A 13,180-nucleotide genomic window follows, 5' to 3' on the forward strand; every position below is an offset into this window, starting at 1 on the left:
CATGCCTGTAATCCCAGCACGTTGGGAGGCCGAGGCGGGTGGATCACAAGGTCAGGAGATCGAGACCATGGTGAAACCCCGTCTCTACTAAAAATAGAAAAAATTAGCCGGGCGCGGTGGCGGGCACCTGTAGTCCCAGCTACTTGGGAGGCTGAGGCAGGAGAATGGCGTGAACCCAGGAGGCGGAGCTTGCAGTGAGCCGAGATTGCGCCACTGCACTCCAGCCTGGGCGACAGACCGAGACTCCGTCTAAAAAAAAAAAAAAAAAAAAAAAAGAAAGAAAGAAAGAAAGAGAGAGAGAAAGAAAGAAAGAAAAGAAAGGAAGGAAAGAAGAAAATGATTTTATAAAGAAAGGAAAAAATGCTAAACATAATTTTTTAAATGCAGGCTAAAACAGGAGACTATCTTTTACCTAATAAATTGGCAAAAACTAAAAAGTCAGATAAGACAAAATTTTGTGAAGCCATGGTGAAGCCAGCACACCCTTAGTGTGAGGATAGGATAATACAACTTCAGAGGGCAGTTTGGACACAAATTATAAAATTACAGGGCACAAATATTCATGCATAAAGAGGGATTATAATAGCAATACATTGGAAACAATCTAAAAATCCTCCAAGAGGGACATGGTTGAAAAATTACAGTATGTCTATTAAGTCGTATGCTACATAGGCACTATAAAGAATAAGGTAGACCAGCATTCTGACTATAATTTTGGTTATCCCCCCAAAACTATTCTCACTTTTTCTTGGGTGGGGCTGCCCCACTTGAGATGACTTTTTTCAAACTTTTTGCAGCTAGATGTAGCCGGTTACCTGAGTTCTCACCAAATGGAAATGAATGAAATTGGTATGTTCATCTTCCGGTTCCTCTTCTGAAAGATGTTTACTTTCAAATCACCCTTCCTTTTTCTGTCTTCAGCAGCTGTGGAAGCTATGATTTGAAGACAATTGCTTGACTTCACTCAAATGAGTCCCTGAATGATTTCCTGGAACAGAACCTGCACTGTACTGCACTGTAATAAGTGAGGTAAATAAATATCTATCATATTTAAACCAGGGCATTTTGGCTTCTCTTTACAGCAGCTTAGCACTTGCCCTAAATAATGCAGAAACGTGCATGGTGCTGCCAAAACTGAAACTTAAGATGTGGCATTGGTATGATGAGAGAATCGCAGGTGATGGGGACGTGGGTATTTCAGGCTAAAATGTTGACCATCCTTGTTCTGTTGTCACAAAACATTTGGCAAAACTATTACCTACGATAACTGGAGAAGCAGATCACTTCTCCTATTACTTCAAATGAAGCTATTGGAAAGAATCCGAATGTCAATCTGCATTGGCTGCCCTTTGCTGTCTATAAACAGGTTTTTAAAAAAGTGATCAACTAAGACAAGAAGTGGCAAGTTCGCAAGCAGAGTTGGAGGAAAGTAGAGAGCATCCAAAAAGATGAGACTTACAAGGGTTGACCAGCCAACTGATACGTAAAAAGGCTTACAATAGCACTTAATTGAACCAGAGCTGCAGATGATAAAACCATTACTCACACCCTTTCTCAAAGGCCTGTTAAGACTTCTCAGCCAAACAGAGAGGAAGCCTCAGGCAAAGAACAAATCCAGGGTGTTGCCTTCCTACCCAAGCCAATTTTTTTTTTCAGGTAGCTTCAAGGTACCTACCACTCAAAGAGGAAAGAAAAGTGTGTCAAACCTACAAGCCAGGAAATAGGTCAGCCTGAAGATCCACGTGCAGAAAAGAACATTGAGAGTGGTCAGTGGCCCAGGTAACTGACTGTAAGTAAGCAGACCCAAAACCAACTGAGTTCTTAGTCAGAAGCAGTGTTTGGTAAAACACCCTGGTGACTAAGACATTCAATAAGTCACATGAGTATGATGGGCTCAGAAGGCAAACCCAAATCTGGATGTGTCTACCCCTTAGAGGACAAATCACTGCCCCCTCCAAGATGTTCACAGGCTGCTTCCTGCCATTGGCTGACGGGACACTCAGGCCTGCAGCAGCCAGATCAGCCTCAGTGAGAGGAGGCCTATGCTTCTGAGTCACACGGGACCCCCATCTCTACTGCACAGACATTTGCTTATGAGTACATTGAGAAAATGAGAGACTGACTAGGTCACATGTCCACAGAGCAGATCACCTTCTCCATTGATCCTTGACATCCTGCAGTTTTATTTGTGCTGTAAGATTGGATCCAGTCTTCCTATGCTCCTCCTGTTTCATGGCTTAATGGTCCAGAGAAGACCCATGCATGATGAGAAGCGTGGGCCACATGGTCACAGGGGACCCCGGGGTCAGACTTTCAGCCTCCCTCAGGGACCACTAATAAGCCAACAGATGTTTTCCAGAATAAGACTAGTTATTTGCTGAAGAGGATAGGATTTAGTCCAAAACCCTGGAAGCCATGGCTGTGTGTCCACTGTCAGAGCTTGCCACCGACTTCCTGCTTGGTCTCCTCTCCAGTGTTACCTCCTCCATCTAACTTTCATATTACAGCCAGAGTGATGTTTCTAAAACTGAAATCTGGCCCTGGCTAAAATCTGATCATTAATTTGTACCTCTTTAATAAGCATCAATTATGTGCCTGTTCTAGGTCTCGAGGATTCAGCAGAGACAAAGTAGAGGGTCCTTGTTTTATCCTTTGAATCTATGAAAGAAGCTAACCTCATAATGTAACACGAGGAACACTAGCCCCACACTGGTGGCAAAATTTCACCATTAGACATTCATTCTTTGAACAACTGTTCATCTTATGCTAAAATGCAAATGTGCTTAAAGCTTTGTCATTCATGGTCATAAACAATTTTGGGTAAATTTATTTAAATGATGAGTTCCAATATGACAACCCAAGCTTATCTACATGAGTTTTGTGGCATCCTTGATAGGGGCTTTTATAGGCAGGAAAAAGGACTAAGGGGATACTGTGATTTTCTTAAATTAATACTTTATTTATTAAAATTACAAATTCAAATTCCTCATTATTCCTTGAATTTTTAAGTTCAACTCATAAACCTTATTACTTTGTTTATGAATCTGGCAACTTTTAACCATCACTTTTAAGAAGTCTTTTATAATTTAATTGAATTAGTTTAAATATTTAAGAACTTGATACATTTTTTACCCTTTTTGAATACTTCAGTTGTACAACAAAAAAGTTATCAAGAACTGTAAGATATCTGAGCCTTTACCCTATTTGGAAACTAACTAATTGACTTGTCAGTGTTTCTTAGATGCTGGCAGAAGACATGAGACTCTTGGATCAGAGACAAAGGGCTTTAATACTCACAGCAATAGCTTTAACCAGAGTGTCATTCTTTTGCATCAGTTCACTTTTTATTAGGTCTGGAATAGAACCCAAATACAACGTGATGACTAAATTTAATGTGGTACCCTAAATGGGATCCAGGTACAGAAAAATAAAGGACATTAAGTAAAAACTAAATAAAGCACAGACTTTAGTTAACAATAATGTATCAATTAATTTAGTTCATTATTTGTGACAAGTGTACCATACTAATATAAGATTTTAACAATAGGGGAAACCAGGTGTGAGGTATATATATGAGAACTCTCTGTACTATCTTCACAATCATTTTGAAAATTTGAAAATATTCTTAGTTTTTTTAAGTTGAGCACATTAAAAATATTAGATAAAATGGCAATACATATTGTACTTGAATTTAGAAACATTGTGAAAATTATAGCCAAATGACTGAAGTTTGGGAACACTGGTTTTGAGAATAACAGGGATGGCTGAACTATGCTGAACCCTTGATCCTTCCCACCAGTGTGACAGGAAGATGTGTGATTACACCACAGTACTATCTACCCACAGCTTGCAATTCAGATGGTTCTTCCACAGCACTAAGTAGAAGAGTCTTTCATGAACCATCCTGAGAATGAGCAGGCAGTAACCACCAAAAGCAGAGCTGAAACTTCTCTAAGAGTGAGACACGTCTTTCTCTAGAGGAACTGGGGCTTCTTGGTGGCTGGGTTCTCAGGGGATTTCTTAGTGGAGAGTTACTATAAACATCTAAGCTCTGGTTTTCCACCAAGGTTTGGCCCTTCAGACACCTGGTGTCTTTTAGAAGCACCCTCAGCAAACATGAGTCCTTGTCTACAGATAAGACCTCCTGCTCAGGGAATAGGAATTGGAAGTTGAGGATCACGCCACTGATGCCTCATTCTCAGGAACCCTCTACCATCTCTCTTCTCACCCTGTTCACAGTCACCTAGGGATTGTAGCACTTGTCCCACTCCCCAACCTCAGCACCCAAGGTCCCAAAGTGATAGACAGAGTGCCAACATTCCTTATCTGTAAAATAGAGGACAACAGGAGAGGACTGGTCTACATCAGTAAGTCTGGAGTTTTAGCCTACGCAAGAATTGTCTGGAAGGCTTGTGAAAACACGGGGAACTGAGCCCCACCTTCAGAGTTCCTGCTTCACAGAGTCAGTAATTTGCATTTCTAACAAATCCCAGGTGACACTGATGCTCTGGTTGGGAGCTGCACTTTGAGAACCGCTGGTTTAAATGATCTCAGGGGCATCTTTCAACTTTCATAGTCATTAAATACACGTGTCTCAGACTCATGTGATCATGAGACTCACCCGGAATCTTGGTTAAATGCACAGATCAGCAGGCCCCACCCCAAACTTTCTGACTCAGAATTACAAGGTGAGCAACCCAAGTGATTCTTATGATCAGAGGAGTTTGGGAATCTTTATAATACCAAAAGCCAGTGAACCATCAGTGAATACGGTCTTTGAGCAGGACATGGTGAGAAATTGAGGGCATTCAAAGATGGCACACAGGCCCATGAGAAATGGGTAAAGCTGAAGGAGGGTGTGAGAAGGGATCAACAGGGTCAAAGTTTTGCCCTGACCCTTGCCCATGGCACACATAGCACTGCAAAAATCATCTCAACCACTTGACATGAGCCTTTGCTACTCCACTGTCCATTGGATGGGGAGGGCAGGAGGCTCAAGGGAATACAAATGGCCAAGGTGATGCTGGGTCAAAGGGAAACTTCAGAAGGTCATAAATGTAACTTTCATTGAGTGTTTTGGCCATAAACACTTTGGGGTAAATTCATTTATATGATGAATTCCAATATGACAGCAACCTAAGCTTGTCTATGAGTTTTATGGTATCCTTGACAGTGGCTTTTGTACACAAACAGGTCAACCCACTAGCACAGTGTACTGGGAGGGCTGGAAGAGCTAGAATGGCAGTGCCAATCAAAATACAGTTCAAAGACCCCAGTCATTTTCCCAACAGAAAACAATACCCAATTCAGCTGGAAGCAAGAAAGGCCGTAGTGTCTGTAGTTAAGGGGCTGCTTGCCTATGGACTTCTAAAATCCTGTAATTCTCCCTGTAATACTCTCATTTTACCCATTTTAAAGATTTTGGGGGAATACCATCCTACAGGATCTCGGGGCAATGAATGAGGTCGTGATCCCAGTCCACCCGTTAGTGGCAGATCCATGTGCTCTTCTGATTCGAGTGCCAGGAATGCAAAATGGTTTTAAGCTTTTTTGGTCAGATGCCTCCTGGGTTGGACTACACACAAGAAGGTTATCTACATGTTGGAGTATACTCCCACTTTCTAATTGAAGGTTCCTCAGATCCCTTTCTAGGGATCGGCAAAAAAAAAAAAAAAAATTGGGGCTGTCCCAAATGCCTTGAGGGAGTAATGTCCAAGTGTATTGTTTTGCTTTTCTCTGCCATTCAAAAGGAAAAAGGTATTAAGACTCCCGGCTCAGAGGGATTAAGTGGTGTGACCAATGTCAATGCCAGAGGCTATAATAGTGGCAGAATAAGGACTAAAACCTCTTCTAATCCTTAGACCAATGAGTTTCTTTCAGAGAGTGTTATTCAAAGGTAATGTCGTCCATTTCTTTAAACTATTTTACCTATGAGTCCCAGAAAACGAAATTCCATCATTAAGATATTCATTCCTTTGAGCCTTCTAACATTAGTGTCAGATGTCTCTTTTAAAATCAAAATATTTTAAGCCTCTATCAACTAATACATCAGTGGGGCTAAACAGAGATGTAGCAGAAAGCTGAGCCTAATGTAGTAGGTAATGAAAGGCACACCACCACCATAACCCCAACCTGCCTGGCAGGAAGTCGCAAGAGAAAGAGTAAGAGGAGAAAGAATCATGAGTAGGGAGACAGGCCTTCTCAACGGGTGTTTGGGAAGTTTCAGGGCCAGGAGGGCATCATAACTCCTGCTTCTCAATTTTGCCTGTGTAGTCCCCAGAAAATACTAGTTGATTTGAATTAAATAGAAACAATATTATCTCTAACTGAAAGCTTTAGTTTGGCCTAAATTCTCCTCTTATAGACTTGTTTTTTTCTCTTAAAGACAGAGTCTCGCTCTGTCACCCAGGCTGGAGTGTAGTGGCATGATCTCAGCTTACTGCAGCCTCGACCTCCCGAGATGAAGTCATTGTCCTGCCTCAGCCTCCCGAGTAGCTAGGATTACAGGCATGAGCCACCACGCTTGGCTAATTTTTCTACCTTTATTAGAGACGGGGTTTCACCATGTTGGCCAGGCTGGTCTTGAACTCCTGAACTCGTGACCCACTCACCTCGGCCTCCCAAAGTGCTGGAATTACAGGCATAAGCCATAGTGCCCGGCCTCCTCTGATAGATTAAGGAGCAGAAAGACGCTTTCTTCTTGTAGAGAAAGACACTATCCAGTGATGGCAACCCAAGATGCCCTATTTAAAAAAATGATTTCAAAATGACACTATCCAAAAAAGAAGGTTTAGTCAGGATAAGACCAAGTATCAAGGACTTTCTCTCTTTTTCCTCTGAAAGGCAGGATTCTGGATGGTGTCATTTTTCCCTGGTGATAACCCTCCTTTCTTTCCTGCCACATCATGGGGCTGCTCTATTAACCCAGAGACCCAAGGATAAGGTTGTTAGAAAATTGGAGAGTGGCAGCGAAAGAGCAGATGCTCCCGCCTTATAAATTAGCAGAAGATTATGCATGGCCAGCTGTACCATGGAACTACCCGGGTTTTATACCACACCGTGATCCTCTGTGCTTATCATATGGTCCGGCATCTGGTCAGTTCTGTCCCCAGCTCCCATATATCTATTCAAATCAAGCACTGGCTAGGGGTTTATTTATGTATATGCTTCAGTCTCAATCAGGATCCCTCCTGAGGTCTTAACTTGCAACATGGCAGGGAATTAACCCAGCAAGTCCTTTGTATCACAACTCTAAGTTACTCATTCACCTGAAGGTAACCCTTTTTTTTTCCTATCAGGTTTAGGAAGTGAGGGGGTGGTCAAATGAGGAAGATATGGATGTGTGACAAGAGACAGTCAGAGAGAGAGAGAGAGAGAGACAAGCCTCAAAGTGTTTATACATCAACAAAACCAGACATGAATACTCTGAAATAAGGTAAAAGTAATGTACTGTATGCCTTGAATAACTAAGAAAAAAAAGAAAAGAGATTTTCCTGTGTTTAAAAAATCTTGGGCTAAACCTGAAACTATATAAAAGTTTCCTAAGCTTTTTTCCTTTGTAACAAGATAGTATTTCCAAGAAGAAAATCTATTAATCGATTTCTTGGCATTGAGTATTTGCCTTGGATGTCTTTTTTCATTTATTTTAACAGGTAGATATAAGGGCCTGTCATTGTGGTTAGGCCAAAAGAAAGTTCTCACTCTCCTCTCACACCGTGCAGCAAAACAAATTGTAGATTAACCAAAGAATTAAATTGAAAAACAAAAATAAACTTAGAAGAAAGCACTTTACCATCTTTCTGATCTCTGGAAGGTAGATAGCTTTTAGAATATAAAAACAATGGAAGAAGTCATCATGAAAAAAGACTAATAGACTTTATAACCCCATAAAGCTATAAATTTTATGAACCTTAAAATTTACCATAAACCAAATTAAAAGACAAAAAGAGAGGTGTAAATTTTTGCAACAGTTAATGAATAAAAAGTTAATATACTTAGCATATGAAGAACTCTTATCGATCAATAAGAAAAACATGAAGACAATAAATAAATAGGAAAAAGGCATAAGCAGTTTTATAAAAGGAAATACAAATTTTGGTAATTTTTTATGATTCAATTAATTAGTAATTTTAAAACTTTAAGCAAAATACTATTCACACCTATCAACAGAAAAGGGATTAAATTATAATACTCATTTTGCAACACAAACAAAAAGTAGAAAAAAATCTTAAGGCACTTCAACTATAGGGAAATGGTAAGGTACATAGCTGTGTCCTTTAAGCTGTTAGATGATCATTAAAAATCATTCTTGGTGGCCGGGTACGGTGGCTCACACCTGTAATCCCAGCACTTTGGAGGCCAAGGTGGGTAGATCACCTGAGGTCAGGAATTTGAGACTAGCCTGGCCAACATGGTGAAACCCTGTTTCTACTAAAAATACAAAAAAGTAGCTGGGCGTAGTGGTACGTGCCTGTAGTCCCAGCTACTCGGGAGGCTGAGGCAGGAGAATCCCTTGAACCCGGGAGGCAGAGGTTGCAGTGAGCCAAGATGACGCCACTGCACTCCAGCCTGGGTGACAAAGCGAGACTGTATCTCAAAAAAAAAAAAAAAAAAAGAACATTCTTGGTCAGGTGCAGTGGCTCAGGCCTGTAATCCTAGCATTTTGGGAGGCCAAGGCAGGAGGATAGCTTGAAACCAGGAGTCTCTGACCACCCTAGGAGACATAGCAAGACCCCTACAACAAATTGTTTTAAATAGCTAGGCATGATGGCACACACCTGTAGTCCTAGCTACTCAGTAGGCTGAGACAGGAGGATCACTTGAGCCTAGAAGTTGGAGGCTACATGAAGCTATGATCGTGCCACTATACTCCAGCCTGGGCAACAGAGTGAGACCCCATCTCAAAAAAAAAAAAAAACAGAGTCCCTTTTATGAGAATTTAAAATGACAGAGGAAGGAGGAATAAATTCACATTTCTGTGGCCTAATTCATGAAGTGCCTTTTCCATATAGACTTGATCTGTGTGAAATGACAAATCTATATCAAGCTTTCTAGTCAGTGTCTGGCAAATGGAAATTTTTTCAAGAATCTTAGCTATTATTGTAATTCTCATATAGTCTTTGAAACAACTCTGTGAAGTTGCCATTGTTTTTCCCATTTCATCAGAGTGAGCCAAAGTTCAAAAAGTTCAAGCCCCAGGACATGTACTGAGCTGCTGTGGTGAAGCCACACAGTCCACGTTCTTCCCAGCCACATTTTGCTGCCAAAGGCTGAAGAATTAAGCAAGATTCATCACAAAATTCAACAATATGCCCCATGAAAAATCTGTCTTCAACTGTTTGGAGGGTGGGCATTTTGTCCTTTAGGACAGACATGGAAAGAGGCTTCTAGATGTGACTCTGATATGAAAGGATATTTTAGGATATTTTAGGATTTTAGGATGATTTCTTATAAGAAAGAACTGGTATACTATCAGTAATTAATCTTTTACTTGCCAGAGGGAAAAAAATACTTTATAACATCTTCACTATTATTTTTTCTATTTCAGAGTTTTCCAATGTCTGAAGGCAAGTATGCCTATCAATTGCAAATGACAAATTCTCAACCCGGACTCTGAGGCATAGTATTGAGTGGAATGCTATAAATGTAACCCAGCTGTTAACTTTGCATGCTACAAACAGAGATGTTTCATAATGGCTCATCAAGTGACTTGTAAACATCAATGATGCAAGAAAGAATAACTTGGTTTTTTCTACTATACTATGATGTCAGATGCATCTTCTGTATTAGATTTTGTTACCTACATTCTCCCTTTGCTTATTTTGAAAAATAAAATCCTTTTTATGGTACTCCAGACGTATGTTTGCATATTAGAGAGTTGGTAAAAAGAAAAAAAGAGAGAGTTATTTGGTATTAAAAGGAGTCATTAAAGACTTTAACGTCAATGTGGAAAATTTAAGAATTAAAGGGGAAGACAATCATGCAATAAGCATTAAGTTGAAAGTAAGAGTTTAAAAAGCAAAGGAAATTGTAGGAAATGAGCTGCCACCTTTTTTTCCCCAGATTTTTGTCTCATTTTAACTTTCTTTTGGTACAATGGATGCAGACATGTCTGTAAACATTACTAATATGAAATTACGCCTCTTGAATTTGAAGCATATTATTCGATAGAATACTGTAAATGTGCGCACAGATGTTTCCTCACATGCTTCAAAACATAGGTGTCCCAACATGGTCAGCCAAGTGGCTTTTAAATATTGATGATGCAAGAAAAATTACCTTGGTTTTATATAATTGGGCACCATTGAGGTTTTGCAAGGCTTCAGATTTTACTGGTAGTAAAAGCCATAAATTAAGTCTTCCCCGACTACCAATCTCTTCATCTCAGACCTGCTGCAAAACCCTACTTGTCTGACATAATAAACAGTTGAACCCCAGCATAATTAACCAATTTTATAAGATGGTTTTATGATCAACCTAGAATATAGATGATACAAATGTCTTCCCATATTACAGAGTGGCAAGCCCATTTTCATCAAACATTTATGAGGAGATAATTTTCTCTGACCACTTCATTCCTAAAGCCAGGGCTGATGGGAGGTAGGGTAGTGGGTTAGGGAGACAGTGAGGAAATGGAGGTTCTGTCACCAAGAAAATTGTCCTGGTGAGTGTGATGTCAGGCAGTGAGAGAGTTTGAGAAGCAAAGAGCAGTGGTTTGCTTTTATTTTTTGGTTTTTGTTTTGTGGTGGTGGTGTGGGGTTTGTTTTTAGTTACAGGCTTTAAATCACAATGAAATATTTCAAAAGTAGATGACATTTAAGTTGAATAACTGAACAAATGATTATTCTAACATCATCTGAAGTGAAGCTATTTACCTTCTGATGCACTGGTGAGGGGCCACATGGTATTGTTATGCAATTTATTCACAGGAATTTCTGTTTTGATACTGAAGTATGTACACACACATATATATACAGTGTCAGTTCTACTGCTCTCTCATCAGTGGATTTCGGAGGTATTTCCATTTAGTCTCATTGAAGGTCTGGTGTGTTGGACGGGGGTGCGGTATGAGAGAGGAAGTCACTGGGCCCATGGGAAACCAAGCTTGGGTGCAACCTCTGAAGCCAGAAGAAGGGGAAGCCACCCGGAACCTAGTTATCTCATCCAGGCAACAGCTATGATTTACATGCACAGCGTCCTCAGACAGCCCTGCTGCATGGCTGACAATTACAGCATGGTTGAAACCCTGCTCTGTGTGTCTAGTAAATATTATTTCTATTGTCATGTCAAAACACTAGGCCTTTTTCCAATTATTCAGCTTTTCTTTCACAATCATCGATTGTACTGTAGAAAAAAAAACTCAGGAGAAACTCTGTTATCCACCAGCCAGAATCCTTTAACCAGTACTTTTGCACTTAAACTTGAAGCTTGCACTCTTCAGTGTTTTGGGTTGCAAACAACAGTAGATTTTCTGGCTAACCTGAATTTGTTAGAAGGATATAAATTAGCTCCCAGCGTTGTTGGGAAAACTCCGCATGCTTAGGCAGAAACGAAGGTAGGCGAAGCCCCACCAATATCCTGCAGGGCCCTGCTGATCCCGGGTACTTGCTATTATGCCATCACAAATAATATGCAAGTGGCTAAGCCTTTGAGATGCCCAGCCACGCTTTGGTCACATGACCATGCTCCAGCAGCCAGGGGTCAAAGAGTTGAAGAAACATTGTCCCACTTTGACTTCCACTACGGTAGAGGCAAGCCCTGTCCCTCACGCATCTTCGGATTCTCCCCAGATAGGAAGGATACTGGGCATACAGAAGTACAAAATGTTTAGGGCTTGGTGATCGGCACTTGAACTACATTTCCTCACTTAATTATGACAATAGCCGCATCATTCCTGTTTTAAAGATGAGAAATCAAAGCTTGAAAAAGACAAGCAATCGCCCATCGTGATGAGATCTAAGATACTGAAGCCCCATCGCAAACATCAGAGAAATCTTACGTTATGATTAATCTCATTCTAATGTTAGATGTCTTTGAGTGTATTTCCTTAGGAAAGTTATGATCTGGATGTGGTAACACTCTTGACCAAAACATAGGTTTCATTAAAACAACAACAACAACTACAAAAATTTCTTTAGACACAGCAGTGTCATAATACGAGTCTTTAAAAATAAGTTAATGCCTTCCTATTCCATCTTACAAGCTGAAAGCATACTTCCTTCCTGGTAACCTGTCAATTTTTCTGAAAATATGGAAGAAATAACATATTCTTAGTTTACAACAAGGAATTTATGGCTTAAAGATGCTGATAGGGGACTCAGTTTTTTGCTTCTGTGTAGAACCACAGCACGCTACTGACCTCCTGTGGCCATATTTCAAGGTACTGTCTCTTCAAAGAGAACAGCAATTGCAGGAGAGGTCCCTGGGGTGTTTGATCCTGATGTGTCATCATTGAGAAACTAGTTGTCGTTGAACTCAAATGTGGAATTACTGAGCCAGTAAGTCCAACTGTGCTCTGCCCAAAAGCCACAGTCTCGTTCCTAAAAATTTGCCCAAGTCTTTGCCCACAACACAACTTCAATATTTTTTTAAAAAATTCACTGAACACCTATTGTGTTTGGGGCATCTGACAAACACTTTATCTTGTCTCATGTAATCATTGCAACAACTATATTATTGCCATTTTATAGAGAAATTGAAGTTCAAGGAAGATCAGTGATTTTTCCCAAAATCAGAGGCACAATATAGGATTTTGAAAAAAGGATTCAATCCCCTTCCCCATCTTCAAGGTCTGTAATATGATTTGGATACATGTCTCCACCCAAATCCCATGTCAAATTGTAGTCCCCAGTGCTGGGAGTGGGGCCTGGTGGGAGATGATGAGATCATTGGAGCGATTTCTTGTCAATGGTTTCGCACCATTCCCTTGGTGCTGTTCTTGTGATAGTGAATGAGTTCTCACGAGATTTGGTCTTTTAAAAGTGTGCAGCACCTTCCCACTTCCTTTCTCTTGCTCCTGCTCCAGCCATGTAAGACTCCTGCTCTCCCTTTGCCTTTCACCATGATTGGAAGCTTCCTGAGGTCTCCCCAGAAGCAGAAGCCACCATGCTTTCTGCACAGCCTTGCAGAACCATGAGCCAATTAAACCTCTTTTCTTTATAAATTGTCCAGTTTCAGGTAT

General features: G+C 40.5%; 1 long non-coding RNA gene across 3 annotated transcripts; it reads left to right on the forward strand.

The window, feature by feature from the left end:
- The first annotated feature begins 700 nt into the window (after positions 1-700).
- LOC103884003 lies at positions 701-12,964 on the forward strand. Of its 3 annotated transcripts, none has more exons than XR_646433.4 (4): positions 701-1,029; positions 1,657-1,789; positions 7,299-7,435; positions 9,548-12,964. It is a non-coding gene; the product is annotated as an uncharacterized LOC103884003 (long non-coding RNA). The 3 variants fall into 3 exon arrangements; XR_646432.4 differs by having other exon boundaries at positions 702-1,029; positions 1,657-1,779; XR_002521754.2 differs by lacking the exon at positions 7,299-7,435 and having other exon boundaries at positions 706-1,029.
- Positions 12,965-13,180: the final 216 nt, after the last annotated feature.

Source organism: Papio anubis, chromosome 6 (assembly GCF_008728515.1).
Source record: "Papio anubis isolate 15944 chromosome 6, Panubis1.0, whole genome shotgun sequence".
NCBI lineage: Eukaryota > Metazoa > Chordata > Mammalia > Primates > Cercopithecidae > Papio > Papio anubis.